This window comes from Rhinatrema bivittatum, chromosome 5 (genome assembly GCF_901001135.1).
Source record: "Rhinatrema bivittatum chromosome 5, aRhiBiv1.1, whole genome shotgun sequence".
Lineage (NCBI taxonomy): Eukaryota > Metazoa > Chordata > Amphibia > Gymnophiona > Rhinatrematidae > Rhinatrema > Rhinatrema bivittatum.
This window is the reverse complement of record NC_042619.1, coordinates 385104190-385118646: the sequence shown is the minus strand read 5'-3', so window position 1 is coordinate 385118646 and position 14457 is coordinate 385104190.

The following is a 14457-nucleotide window of genomic DNA, read 5'->3' as shown; positions in this document are numbered from 1 at the left end:
TAGTTCCTCTCTGGAGTTGGCGGTTATCAGCTTCAAACCTATTACTTAGGTACAAAAATTAAGGGCAACAAGAGGAAGCATTTCTGTGTCTGCACTCGCAGGAGCAACTTGACACCAAACGTATTTGTGATAACTCGCTGGCATAGCCAGATGTAGTTAACAGAAAGACAAAAAGCAGATGGTTGAGCCTATAGGCATGACAAAACAAATCAATACAAGGTGGGATGCAAAGTCTATTCATAGCACGCTGCTAATCAACCTTTAGAATCTAGAAACAGAGGAAGAACACTGCTGCCAATGCTTGAAAAAATTCATGGAGCCATCTTGGTCTTTAGGGCAGAGAAAGTAATTTTCAAAGTCATTTATGCCAAACCCCCCCCCCCCCCCCCCCCCTAGTTTTATATGCATAAATGGCTGTTCTGAATTTGACCCCAGCTCTCTGCAAATACAAGTGTGAGGCCATCTGATTTCACACCTACTTTTCTAGATTTATCAACATGCTATATTTATAGCAGAAATAGCGCTAGCGATTAAAAAAAAAAACGGACAAGGCTAGACTAATTTCTCTGCTCCCCCATCGCATAGCTAATTTCTGCAAGGTGTGCTAATTTTCGCTTTGCACGCTGATTAATCCACTGAAGGTGCATTACAGTGAAAAGGTTTTATGTGAGAGAGCGAGACCAATATGGCACTTTACTATTTATACCACTGTAAGGGGGGGGGGGGGGCACTTTTAACTTGGAATGGATATCTGGGGGGAGGGGGAGGTTTAGGGAGGGCAGTTTCACAGACACAGTGGAAGGTATGAACAGCAAAGTTGACATCACCAAAGATTTTCTCTGTTTGAATCAATGAAAGGTACAAGAGGAGTTGATTTGTACAAGGCACGCTCTACCTAGCTTAATGCATTCTCTACCTACCCAGGAAGGGAAATACAAGAAGAAAGGGAAAAACCAGGCCAAAAACGTGTGCCTCATATATCACACAAAGAAGAGGATGTAAAGAATGTGGAGAGGGAAGAAAGCATAGAGAAATCAGAGCAAGAAGGTAATGGCATCATTCTGGAGGCAGTGACACACACCCCCAGGCTGACCAACCTATATCCTAACACAACATCCAGTTAGTGGAGTCTGCAGGTAGGAGAAGCACTGTCATTAGAAGGTGTCTCAGCCAGCCTGGGAACATCCAGCCCATGGATGCCAGGAAGGGAAATCTACCAATGGCACCCAATCATCTGCCCTGAATGAGCACATTCTACTGTTGAGGCCAGGGCTTTCCTTAGTCCCAGTAGTGGCCTGTTTGGGTGATCTGAAGATACCACTGTATAAGGAGTGGAAGATCCCCCCCCCCCTCAAAAGAACCAAGTGGGAGACTCCCTAGAGATCTGAGGAATAAATGGGAGCTCACCAAAGCAGTGCCCTCCTTGGTTGGAGTTGCAGCAACAACATGAATAAGTATGGGAGTACCTCCTGGGAAATAGCTTTGCAGTCAAACAACAAGAATTGTTAAAGAAACCCTAGTCACCCAGACCACTGTTCTAGATCAAGAATTCTGCTTCTTGACCCAGAATGCCTGCAGTGATCTTTGAACTGATGAACCACATCAAGTGCCGCCTGCGACTCCCGCCGCCGCACCCGTGCGATCGGCACCGACCCATCAGGGTCAGGGTGCCCTGCCCGAAAGTGGCCTCCCTACTGGCTTGATCGACGCTGCTGCAACGCGACCGGACCCTGCCTACAGTGAGTCACCGCCCCGGTAGTGACCTCAGCGTGAGGGACCTCCTACCTGCCGGAAAAGCAGGCCACGTTCCCTGGCATTGCGCTCCGAAGGGACACGACTAAGGGGCTTGACCCCTTAGTGCTTCCCTTTGTGCCTCACATTGTGCCCTATCCTCCCCCCGCCCCACCTCAATTGGCTCATCTCAGCTGACTTAGTTATTTTGCCCACCCCCACCTTCTCCCCAATTAGCTTTGGTTAACCCACCAACCCTGGTCTCCACCCTGCCAGCTCCTCCCCCCTAGCGAGGCACTGCAACTTAGTTTTATTGTCCTCCTCACACTCTGCTCTTTCCTCTCAATATACCTTTGCTCCCAGCCAGAACCTCCGCCTCCACCCCTCAATCTCTGGCTAGCTTCTCCCCTACCAGATCCCTGACCCACCCAGGCCATCTCCTTCAGGCCTGCAATTTGCTAACCCTACTTCCTTACCTAACCCTCTCCCTTTTCCATACCTCATTACCTGCCTTCTCTAACATCTCAACGATCACCATGCTGACCCACAAGATACCAACACTCAAACACTACAATCACAACCCCCCCTTCTCACTCCCATGGACACAGATCATACCTTAAAACACTCCTCCCCTCCATGATCACCCCTCCCATGTCCCAAATCATTGGACTGACTGCCCTCTCCCTCATCCTCCTCAATGCACAATCAATAAGCAAAAAAATACCTATCCTCAATGACACCCTCCTAGACATCAACCCAGACATCTGTGCTATCACAGAGACATGCATAAAAGAAACTGACATTGTCCTATTAAATCAATTACCCGTTGACTCATACGATATCATATCCATACTCAGACCCAAAAGAAAAGGTGGAGGAATTCTCTTAGCAACCAAAAAGAAACTCAAACTAACACATCAAACTGTTGTCCCCCCATCTAAGCTGGAGATAGACCCTTTCAAATCCCCATCCCTCCAAATCTGCCTAATATACTCCCCCCCCAGGAACAGTAGACTCAAACCCTTCTCCGCTCATTGAATATATCACCAAGAATATTAACATAGACATCCCAACTATTATCCTTGGAGATTTTAATCTTCATGTTGATTCTACTCCTCACACAACTTCCTGTGACACCATACTAAATTACTTAAAGGCGATAGACTTTAGGCAGATTATTAACAACCACTCCCATCGAGCTGGACATACCCTTGATCTTATTTTCATAAACTCCCTTATACAACCCGACCCCTCCACATATTCTCCCATTCCCTGGTCTGATCACTTCCTTATTAAAACTACTTGCTCCATCAGGAACCCCCTGCCCCCCACAAACTCAAAAACCATCACACACTTTAGAAAATCATGCAATAGAGATTAGAGATATGAATCGTGTGCCCGATCATTTTAATGATCAGGTTCGGATGGAGGGAGAAAAAAATCGGATTGTTAGCGATGTGAATTGGAATCGGTTCCGATTCCAATTCACATCGTTAATTTTTTAGTGAGGCCTGAGCAGATAAAAAAAAACTCACCCTGACCCTTTACAAATGACCCCTTTGCTCTTTGCTCTCCCACCCTCCCGAACCCCTCCCCCCCCAAAATGTTAAATTCCCTGGTGGTCCAGTGGGGGGGGGGGGGGGGTCCCAGCGCGATCTCCCGCTCTCGGGCCATCGGCGCCATTTTGGCTACCACTGATAAAAATGGCGCCGATGGCCCGATAAAAAAAAACCCACCCCGACCCTTTACAAATTACCCCTTTGCTTCTCCCACCCTCCCGAACCCCCCAAAAACCTTTTACATGTACCTGGTGGTCTAGCGGGGGGTCCGGGAGCCATCCCTTCAATCATACCCTCGGTGCCAGTGCCAGTGCTGGACTGGTTTTAAAATGGCGCCGATCGCCTTTGCCCTCACCATGTCACAGGGAGCGACGGACGCTCCCTGTGATATAGTGAGGGCAAAGGCGATCGGCGCCTTACTGGCAGTCGATCCAACTACCACTCCACCCAGCAAGACTCCCCTTACCAACTCCACTACTGAACGTAATTTATTTATTTATTTATCTATCTATTTATTTATTTATTTATGTATTTATATGTTTAAGGGTTTTTGTATACCGGGATACGTTGGGAACATCATCTCGGTTCACAGATAACTAAACATAGCAAAAGGCTTTACATAGAATGAGTTACAAGGTGAACGTTAATATAGGTAACCATGATAAACTTGAGCAAGTAAAACAATAGGCTATATAGAGAACTAGTTACAAAGTGAGCGTTGTTATAAGGCAGTAATGAATGATTAGATTAATGACAGTTTAAGTTTTACAGAGAATAAAATTGCGACAGGTGAGTTAATAGAGGGTAACAGTATATGAAACCATGAAACCATAGCCACAAAAGAAGTTGAATCCATTCTCAAGAGAACAAGACTATCCTCCCATCCATCAGACACTATCCCCTCAAAACATTTACTCTCCATCCCTAACATAATTGCCCAACCCATTGCCGACATCATAAACATCTCCATCACCTCAGGCTCAGTACCTAACCTGCTTAAACAAGCGATAGTCAAGCCTATATTAAAAAAACCTAAACTTGACCCCTCTGATCCATCAAATTACCGACCTATCTCCAACTTACTCTTCCTTTCTAAAATCTTTGAAAAAGCAGTTCACCGCCAACTCACAGACTACCTTGACAAGCAGCTACTTCTATCCTTCTCACAATATGGTTTCCGAAAATACCACAGTACCAAAATCCTTTTACTCTCTATGGCAGATCACCTCATTAAAGGCCTCGACAAAAGCAAATCGTACATGTTGGCCCTCCTAGACATATCTTCGGCCTTTGACACCATTAACCACAATATCCTCATATAGCAACTCAGCGAAATCGGAATAACTGGAGTTGCCCTCAGCTGGATTACATCATATCTTAGCAACAGGCAATTCAAAATCAAAATTGGAAATCATGAATCCAAAGCCATCCCCCTCAATTAGGATGATCCGCAAGGCTCCTCTCTATCATCCACCCTATTCAACATTTATCTACTGCCCCTCTGCCACCTACTATCTGAACTGGGTCTTCCACAATTTATATACGCAGATGATGTGCAGATACTCAGTCCAGTTAATGATTCTCTACCCAAGGCCATCAACACTTGGGAATCTACCTTATCCGCTATTAACAATCTTCTATCCAACATTCATCTTGCCCTTAACACAGCCAAAACAGAGCTCATGCTCATCACACCTCAATATAGCACTCTCCCCCCCCCCCCCCCCCACATACGCCTCCCACATCAATCTTGTTCACCCAACATGTTAGAGACCTTGGGGGTCACTCTAGACAACCATATGAACTTCAAAAAATACATCAATTACACTCTTAAAGAGTGCTTTTTCAAACTACATACCCTGAAAAAACTAAAACCCCCTCCTTCATCTTACCGATTTTCATACAGTACTGCAGGCAACCATTTTCTCGAAAATTTACCTTTGCAACTCTCTCCTCCTAGGTCTCCACAAAAACACCATCCACCCACTCCAAATCCTTCAAAACGCTACCGCCCGCATCCTCACTAACACACGTAAAAATGAACACATAACACCCATCCTCAAAAATTTACACTGGCTCCCCACTGGACACCGTATCCAATACAAAACACTCTCCATTATCCACAAAGCCCTTCATAACCCCGACATGAATTGGTTCAAACATTCATTAATATTCCACACCTCCTCAAGACCGACCAGAAATCAGTACCTGGCAACCCTACGCACACCCTCTCCTAAACTCTACAACCTTGCATCCACAAAAGCTTGATTACTGTCCATAACCGGGCCTGCGCTATGGAACTCCATGCCAATTAGCCTATGCCAGGAACTCTGCCCAAAGAAATTTAAGCAGAAACTAAAGACCTGGCTATTTAAACAGGCATACACCTAAACAGGCTGAAACCTACCTAGGCATTTCTTCCTCTGTGCTCCTCAAATCAGGTCCCTATCAGACTGCTCTCCTAATACCTCTCACTCTTGCAAAGTTCTCATCCCCACCACTTCCCGGGCCACCTCCCTTCTCTATAGTTTTACATAGATTCCTCCACCCTCTCCATGGTTTTCTACCAATATTCAACTACCCTCCCTCTCTCCTTACTACTACTCATCCCACCACCATCCCTCCCACCCTCTCCCTCTCGTTACTTAATTTCCGGCATTTTCCTGCTATACCCCTCTCACCATCCTACAGATATTAATTCTGTAATTGACTCTCAAATAATGTCTGTAATTAATTATCCAGATACTCAGAGAATAAATTGCTGTACTTAAAACCCTTATTCCCTTTGTTCCCCTCCCTCTATCCCTATCACCCCAGCTTCTAATAATTCACACTTGTAAAGAGTTCTCTGTAAAATTCTGTAAGCTATGCTGATGTTATTCTCATTAAGTTAAGTTTTTGCTCTTGTTATTCGCATTAATAATTAGTTCTTATTACTCATATTTATGTAAAGCATTATAAGCTAAGTTTATGTTTCAATGTAACCCGATGTGATACTCACAGTGTTTGTCGGTATATAAAAATCTTTAAATAAATAAATAAAATAAATAAGTACTATAGAGGCCAGCCTTATCATGCATTCTATAGGCACTTGTGGAATGGCCCTTTATTAAAGAAAGTAAAAACCTGTGTGCCATACACCCTGTGAAATACACAACGTTTGAAAACCACTTGTCATGTTTTTTAACCTTTTGTTTGAAAAGATATGTTCATCGTGTCAGTTCATCGTGTCTAAAGTGTATGTTGGTGTATTTTGTTTTCCAAAGAGAAGTGTGGGAAAATGTGTAATTAATAGATAAAGAGTTACAGGGTAAAGGTTTCCAGTGTCATCTCTTGTATATCACCATTATCTTTCAGTCACAATGCTTGCTGGTAACTGAGCCCTAAGTAGCATGCATACAACAAACAGCTGATCCTAGGCAGATGTTGCATTTTAAGCCTTAGTGAGCACATGCTAAATAGAATGTAGAGAGCAGCACACCATACTATTTCCTTGTGCCTCCTAATATCTAATTTGCATATGATATTTCTTCTTTTATGGGTCTGTACATGCTATAGTCTTCTAGGCTCAGTTTAGCATGTATGCTACAGTTTTAGAAACCAATACTCAAAAAGATCTGGTTGCCCATCTTAAGGAGTTAGGCACCTAGGTCTGGCAAGTTGAAAATTTTTCCATTTCTGAGCATCAAAATTTAGATGCCTTACTAGATATGTAAATGTAGGTCCCTAAAAAGTAGGTGAGATCAGGGGTTATAGGAAGAAAGCTGGGTGCTTACAGCTATTTTCCAGTGCTACGTGCCTATCTTAGAATCATAAAGTTAGATGAGTGAATAGCAGTTCTAAATTTAGGAACCTCAGTTTTAGAAACCTAAAATTAGGTGCCTATCTTAAACCAAACTTTATTTACTAAGCATTACTAAGCATTTTTCCCATAGACACAGAATGAGAGAAAAGCCTTAGTAAATCAGGCCCTTAGTGTTAAGATTTTAGTGGATCCAATAAGCGAAAGTAACAGCCTAACCCTGAACGGAGATTGGATCTTGCTCTGGAGACAGCAAGGAACAGAAGACAATCCAATCCAGTAGTCGAGGCAGGCAGCATACAATCCAATCCAGAGTCCAAGCCAGGGTCAGACAGGCAACGAACAACCTAATCCAGAATCTAAACCAGGGTCTAGCCACAGGACAACCAACACAGAGGAACTCACAAGATAGACCAGGAGACAGGGGAACATAGGGAACAAAGCAAGCAGCACTAGAATAAGGAGCACTCACACAGAGCCTGTTGCCAAGGCGAAGCACTGCCAAGGAAGCACCACTTAAATATCTGCTGTCCTTAATCTCCCTGGAGTGAACTTCCAGCAGGAACGCTCATTGTGGCAGGAAGGAGGGGCCAAAATCAAGTGTGCTTGACGTCGCGCTCCTCCCCGAAGGAACCGCTGTTGCTGCCGATGGCCATTGCCGTGCCGAGGAGCTGCTCGGGGCAGGTAAGGATCAGGCCAATTCGTAACACTTAGGTTCCTAAATTTACTGAAAATAGGTATCTTATCTAGGCCTAGAGGCACTAAGCTGCAATGTTTTATCATAGGAGGGGGAGCCTACTATCATAGGGAGGTGTCACTTTGATAGTGGGGCTACTCCCCCGAAAAGCATTGCAGCTGTATGGTGCATTTTTTTGTCTTTCAGGTAAACACCATGGGACAAAAGAATGCAATGAGTGATACTTTAAAGCGATGACGGTCCCAAACTCACAGGACCACCGTTACCTTAAAAGGCCTCTGGCCAGAAAAAAAAATCATGGCAAACGGGAAGGTAGAGCAGGGTTCAGGGTTGAACCCTGTCTTAACCTTGGGCCACCAGTCGAGGCGGCCCTAACATTCCCAAAATGTGGCCTGGGTCCGATCCCCAGATATTACTTCGGTCAAATGGCTGAGACAGCGTCCGGTTGGTGTGATTTTGGAATATGGTGCACTTGGCCCCGATGTGGGATCCAATTGAAGGTTCAGAAGGATTCAGGAGAGGTGTTGTGGGTGGAGGTGGGGGCCTGCACCCTAACGTTTGTTATTTTCTGGCTTCTGGAGGGAAGAGGGTAGGTATGAGTAGTTGGGGCCAGGACACTATCTTTTACTTTGGGGGTGGGAAAGGGGAACCTGGACCCTTTGGTTGATTTGGGGGTTGGAAGAGGTACTGGAACCCTACTGTTGAATTGGGAGGTAGGAGTGGTGATCAGAATTGGCCAAGACCCTATTTTATATGTTTTAAGTCTTTAGTGAGTGGGGGGCTGGGGCCATGATGGTCTTTGAGGGAGTGGGGGTGGGAGGGTGAGGGGCCCAGACTGGAAGCCCAGGGTTGAGATGGGGATCAGCACCGACCCCCCGCTCTACCTCACAACTTTTTTTCTTAACTGCTCTTTAAATGGGAAGTGAGAGCCTTGGGATCCCAATGAGGGTCCCAGTTCTCTCGCCTCCTATTTACCGCTTTTCAAAAGGTGTGGGTATTTTATTGCAGCTGACCACCTTCTTAGTAAGCCGCAATAAAATATTTGCATATGATTGCCCATGCATGATCTGCTTCGAATGCATTTGCATTATTCATGCATGCAAATCACATGCAAAGAAGAAAAATTCAATAGGGGAGGGAACCTTGGTGAGGGGATACAAAATATCATAGATTTTGCACAATATTTGCGATAGTGCTGTACTGCGGTGATATAACTCAATATATGCAATATAACACTTGTTAGAGCCCTATCGCAGCTCGATGCATCTGCCTGTTAGGTTTTTAGTTTTCTTTTGAATACTGGCTTCTGGTAGCTCAACTTTCAAACCTATCTATGGTGCAGCATTTGCATGAATGAGTGGATGCGCAGATATTAATGCTAGAAATTTTTATAAACTGTGCGAAAGGAGTTGCATAGTTTATAAAATACCATTGGGTCAATATTCAAAGCCATTAAGATGAAGAATTCACAAGTTGTCTTTCCATAAGGCAAGTTTCTGAATATTGAGCTATTTATCTGGCTAGATTTTACCCAGATAAGATGTTATTCAGCTAAAATTTAGCCATAGAAAAATGAGGCATTCCAGGTGTTTCAGAGAGGAGTTATCTAGCTAACCTAGCAGAATTTCAATTCTATCCAGGTAAGTTAGCCAGATCACCTGCTACCGAATAGGCCTAAAGTTATCCAGTGTTGTGTAGCTGGATAATTAGCTACTTAAGCCAATGAAAGATATCCAGTTAGGTAGTGCTGTAAAAAAATAATGAAGAAAAGGGGTTTGTGGCCCAATTCTCTTCCTCCTCCAATTCCAAATTTTGGATATGTTCCTGTTGGGGCTGTGCCCCCACCTCCAGTCTTAAATTTCAAAAAATGTTCCTGGCCCGGAGATAAGCCCCCCCCCCCCCCCCCCCCCCCCAACAATCCCCTTCCCTGGCTTTATTATTAATATTGAAAACACCTTCAAATCTTCTTTTAAAGATGTTTAACCACAGGTTCCATTGGTATACATGCAGACAAGTGAAGATCAGTTTAAGGGAACATAGAAGCTGTATTAATACTAAGTATATGAAGGCCCCAATGGTTAAACATTGTGTTGATTTTTCTCATTCATTTGAGCAATTAAAATGTAGATCAAATTAAGAATTCAGAACGTGGGGGTGATCTACTCTCACAATTGAACTAAATTGAACAGAAATAGATATTTAAATTGGCATCGTACAGCCCCCTGGGTGTGAATGACTCTGTCGAATGGCTCACGTTAATTTGACGTCAGTCTTTGTAGCACCTCATTGGTGATTCCTGGCAAGAACGGTGATTGGCTACACTAACATCCCATGATATGGTTTAAATAGGGCCTGGGAAAAACAAGATGGAGGATCGCAATGAGGAAACGCTGTAGATGGGTTTAAACGAGCAACAATTTAAGAATTTGATAAGGAGAGTTGCGAGGCGTATGTAAGGTTGTTTTTTTCTAAATCATTTTGCTAGCAAATGAAAAATGTGCTAACCAGTCTTTTTCCATCGTAGTAACAAAACAGACACATCGAGAGCCCCTGATGAAGCAGCCGACGAAACACGTTCGTTGTGCATCGCTCCCGCAGCGTCTATCGCTCAGCTTCCACCTCAAATGATAAGTGCTAGTTTTTATATTTTTAGCGTGAAAGCACATAACAAAAATTATAAAATGAATAATGCTTGTTAATCCAAATGAAAAAGAAGAAAAACTTGTAAAATTAAGAGGCTTAGAGACCAATGATTATAAACTTTAAAGTGTGGCAAATATGAAGTGCCAATGAAATTGTCCTTGGGGGATTGCTATTCAGCAAGAAAGTGAGAGTATATAAACACAGTGCTCTCTGAATTTATATATGAGGTCTCTTCCCTCTAAAAGAAAGAAAGAAAAAAGTTTCCATTTATGATGTAATTTTGAATATATCATTTAATAGTTACATTATATAAGCAGTTCATATTGATATAACCACAGGTGGAGACACATATAATATTCCTCCCCACTTCTGTTAGGCAGATTAAATATAATGAATTATGTGACCTTCACAATAGGTGTCATCAATGTATGTTCACATATAGATTAATTCTCCTCCTTATATCTAATCATTGGTATAGGCTTCTCAATAGAAATCATGCCAGATTCTAGCTTAGAGCCTATCACAGCTGTTAAGAACATGCCATAATGGGTCAGACCAAGGATCCATCAAGCCCAGCATCCTGTTCCAACTTTAGCCAATCCAGGTCACAAGTCCCTGGCAGGACTCTTAAGGGGTAGGTAGACAGATTCCAAGCTGCTTAATCCAGGGATAAGCAGTGGATTTCCGCAAGACCACCTTAATATTGAAGCTTGAGGGACTCCTGCCTTGAATCGTGAACTGTCTGTGGAGAAAAAGTACAGAGAATTCTGGGCTACTTCACTATATTGAAACTACCACTTCTCTATACAACTCCCATTGGGGAGTGTCTGAAAGAGTAATATACACCTCTTTTGACCTTATATGTAAGGGAGATACCAGCATCACTAATAAGGGACCCTTAGAGCCTCTTGTATATGTTTAGGCTCCTACATTTTAATGTAATATGTGTGGTATCCAATGGTTGGTTGATATGGTAGAAAGGATGTTTGTCATCATTCCTAGAGAAAATTCAAGATGTTTGCATTTGCCAGCATCTAAAAAACATAGTTAAGGAATTCTGTGGCCTTAGGCTCTGTAATTTACATAAGCATACCGTAATGATAAGACTATCACTAATATATACAAACACAGTGTGTACAGTCTTTGTTCCAATAGTAATTATTTTAGTAATTATTACTGGTAATTACTGGTCATATCAGCAACTACTGCTAATTATTTTGCCTGTGAACGATTCCCTGCAAAGATCTTTACAAGAGATTTTTAGAATGTTTCCGCTTACTCTTCCTTTCTATTACAGTAATTAAAGTATAACAAAATAACCAACTCTGGCAACTGCAGATCTTCTGTTTGATAATGAGAGGACTATGTCATGCATATACCATTCATTCATTCATTCATTCATTCATTCAAAAACTGCATCCAAGGTAACATGCATCATTCACGAAAATCTTGACTAGGTCGCAGAATCAAGCAGTGAATCTGCCCTTTGCTTGTTCTCTAATAATAGCTCACACTACGCCTCCCCTCTGACGATAACTAAAGTTGTTCTACTTTTTTATTTAAAGGGTAACCATGATGCAAAGGGAACTTGTTTTATTACGATCAAGGTTGGTATGGTAATGGAAATGTGGGAGGGCAAATCACCAGTAAATTAGAGGAACATGATTTGGCAACAGATTTCAATGTCCACACATATTTATTGCCATTCATAAGTTAATCATTTAATAGCTTCATAGCTATGTCATTGGTATTTCCAACTGAATTCATGTCCGTCCATCTCCACCCCCCCCCCCCCCCCTCCTTCGACCTGGACTGTGTTTGGTAAACTGTGTCGGGAGGGACCAAATCTACAAGCAAAAGAGTACAATCAATGGGTCCATATCCCACTCTTCCTTTGTGCTTAGAAGAATTTCACTTCCAATACTCTACATTTTCCTTGGGTTTTTGTATTCCGAATGCATTAATCTGCATTTTTTTAGCATTAAATCTTCTCTAGATTCCTCCTCATATTTTCCACAACTTCCTAGCTGTCCTGGCTGATACTAAAATCTGTTACAGATTTTAGTATCAGCCAAAAGACAAATTTTTCCTGACAATCCTTCTGTTATGTTGCTCACAAAAATGTTGAAAAGATCCAGTCCAAGAACCAATCCCTGAGGCATACTGTTAGTAACATCTCCCTCCTCAGAGAAAACTCCATTTACCACTATCCTTTGTCAAAACCCCCCCCCCCCCCCCCCCCCACACACACACACACACACACACACATACGCTCAACTAGTTTCTAACCAAGTCAGTCAATCTAGGTTCCATACCAAGGATGCACAATTTATTTACAAGTCATCTGTGCATAGGTATGTGAAAGGTCTTGCTGAAATCCAAGTAAACTATGTCTAGCACTCTTTCTTGATCCAACTCTCTGGTCAGCCAATCAAAAAAATTGATCAGATTTGATTGACAAGATTTACGTCTGGTAAAACCATGCTGCCTTATATGTTATAATCCATTGAATTTCAAAAATTGCACTGTTATCTGTCTTAGCAGTGATTACATTAATTTGCTAAACACAGAGTCAAACTAATTGGGCTATATTTACCAGCCTCCTCCTTACTTCCACTTTTATGAATAGGAACCACATATGTCTTTTTTCAGTCCTGTGGGACTACTCCAGTTTCTAAAAAGCTTTGAAAATGTCAGCCAGCGGAGTTTCCAGGACATCTATGTTTCCTTAATACCCTCTGATGTATCCCATACGGCCCCATCACCTTTAGCTCCTGACGAACACACTGTGCTGAAAATCTATTGCGTTTTATAGAAACATAGAAATGACGGCAGAAGAAGACCAAACAGCCCATCCAGTCTGCCCAGCAAGCTTCACACTTTTTTTTTCTCATACTTATCTGATACTCTTGGCTCTTAGTAAACCTTTGGTTCTATTTCCCTTCCACCCCCACCATTAATGCAAAGAGCAGTGTTGGAGCTGCATCTAAGTGAAATATCTAGCTTAATTAGTTAGGGGTAGTAACCGCCGCAATAAGCAAGCTACACCCATGCTTATTTGTTTACCCAGACTATGTGATTCAGTCCTTGTTGGTTGTTGTCTGTATATAGATCCACTTTTCTTCATTCCCCCCACCGTTGAAGCAGAGAGCTATGCTGGATATGCATTACTACCCCAAACCAAATAAGCCTTATACTTCACTTTCAATGCATAACCAGCATAGCTCTCTGCTTCAACGGCAGGGGAGAAAGTCTGATACTTCGTGCATATCCAGCATATCTCTCTGCTTCAACGGCAGGGGAGAAAGTCTGATATTATTTGTGTTCATTTTATGTGGTCCTTCTATAGGCCCTTCCATAGTGTTACAATTCCTCCTGTAGCTGCACTACAGGAGGCATCTCACCTTTTCTGGAGGCCGCTCCGAAGCCAGGGTCTCGCTTACGAACTATCCAGGATTTGCTCCAGGGCCTGGGAGGCCTTTGAGGTCCTTGGGGCCTGCCTGAGGCTTGCTTGGGTCTGTATGGACTTACTGGATTGGGCCACGCCCTTTTCCCTAGGGGCCGGCCTGCAGCACTTCTCCTCAGTTATAGGGCCAGCTAGGTGTGGCCCATCCTAACTCCTCCCAGGGAGTTGCTTGTCTACAGCAGTATAAAAGGATTTTCATTTCAGTTCCTGTTCGCTTCGGATTGAGTCTCACAGTCTGTGCTCCTTCATTGATCCAGGTCCTCCGTGGTCTCCTCTTGCTTTGATGGCTTCGTGTTCAGTGTCTTCATGTTCCTTGTTCCATTTCTTCCTGATGTTTTATTTCCTGAGCTCTTGAGCCTTCTGTTCTGCCGGCATCTTAGTTCTCCAGGTGACGCGTCTTCGTCATTGGAGTTGCATGTAGTGAATTCATGTCCTGTGCTCCTGAGCCTTCCTGACCTGCCAGCCCCTGTGGTTCTCCGGATGACATCGGCTCTGTCATTGGAGTCTCACCTTGGCTGGATTCCTTTCCTGTGCTCGTCCCGCTCTCCTCGTGGTCCGT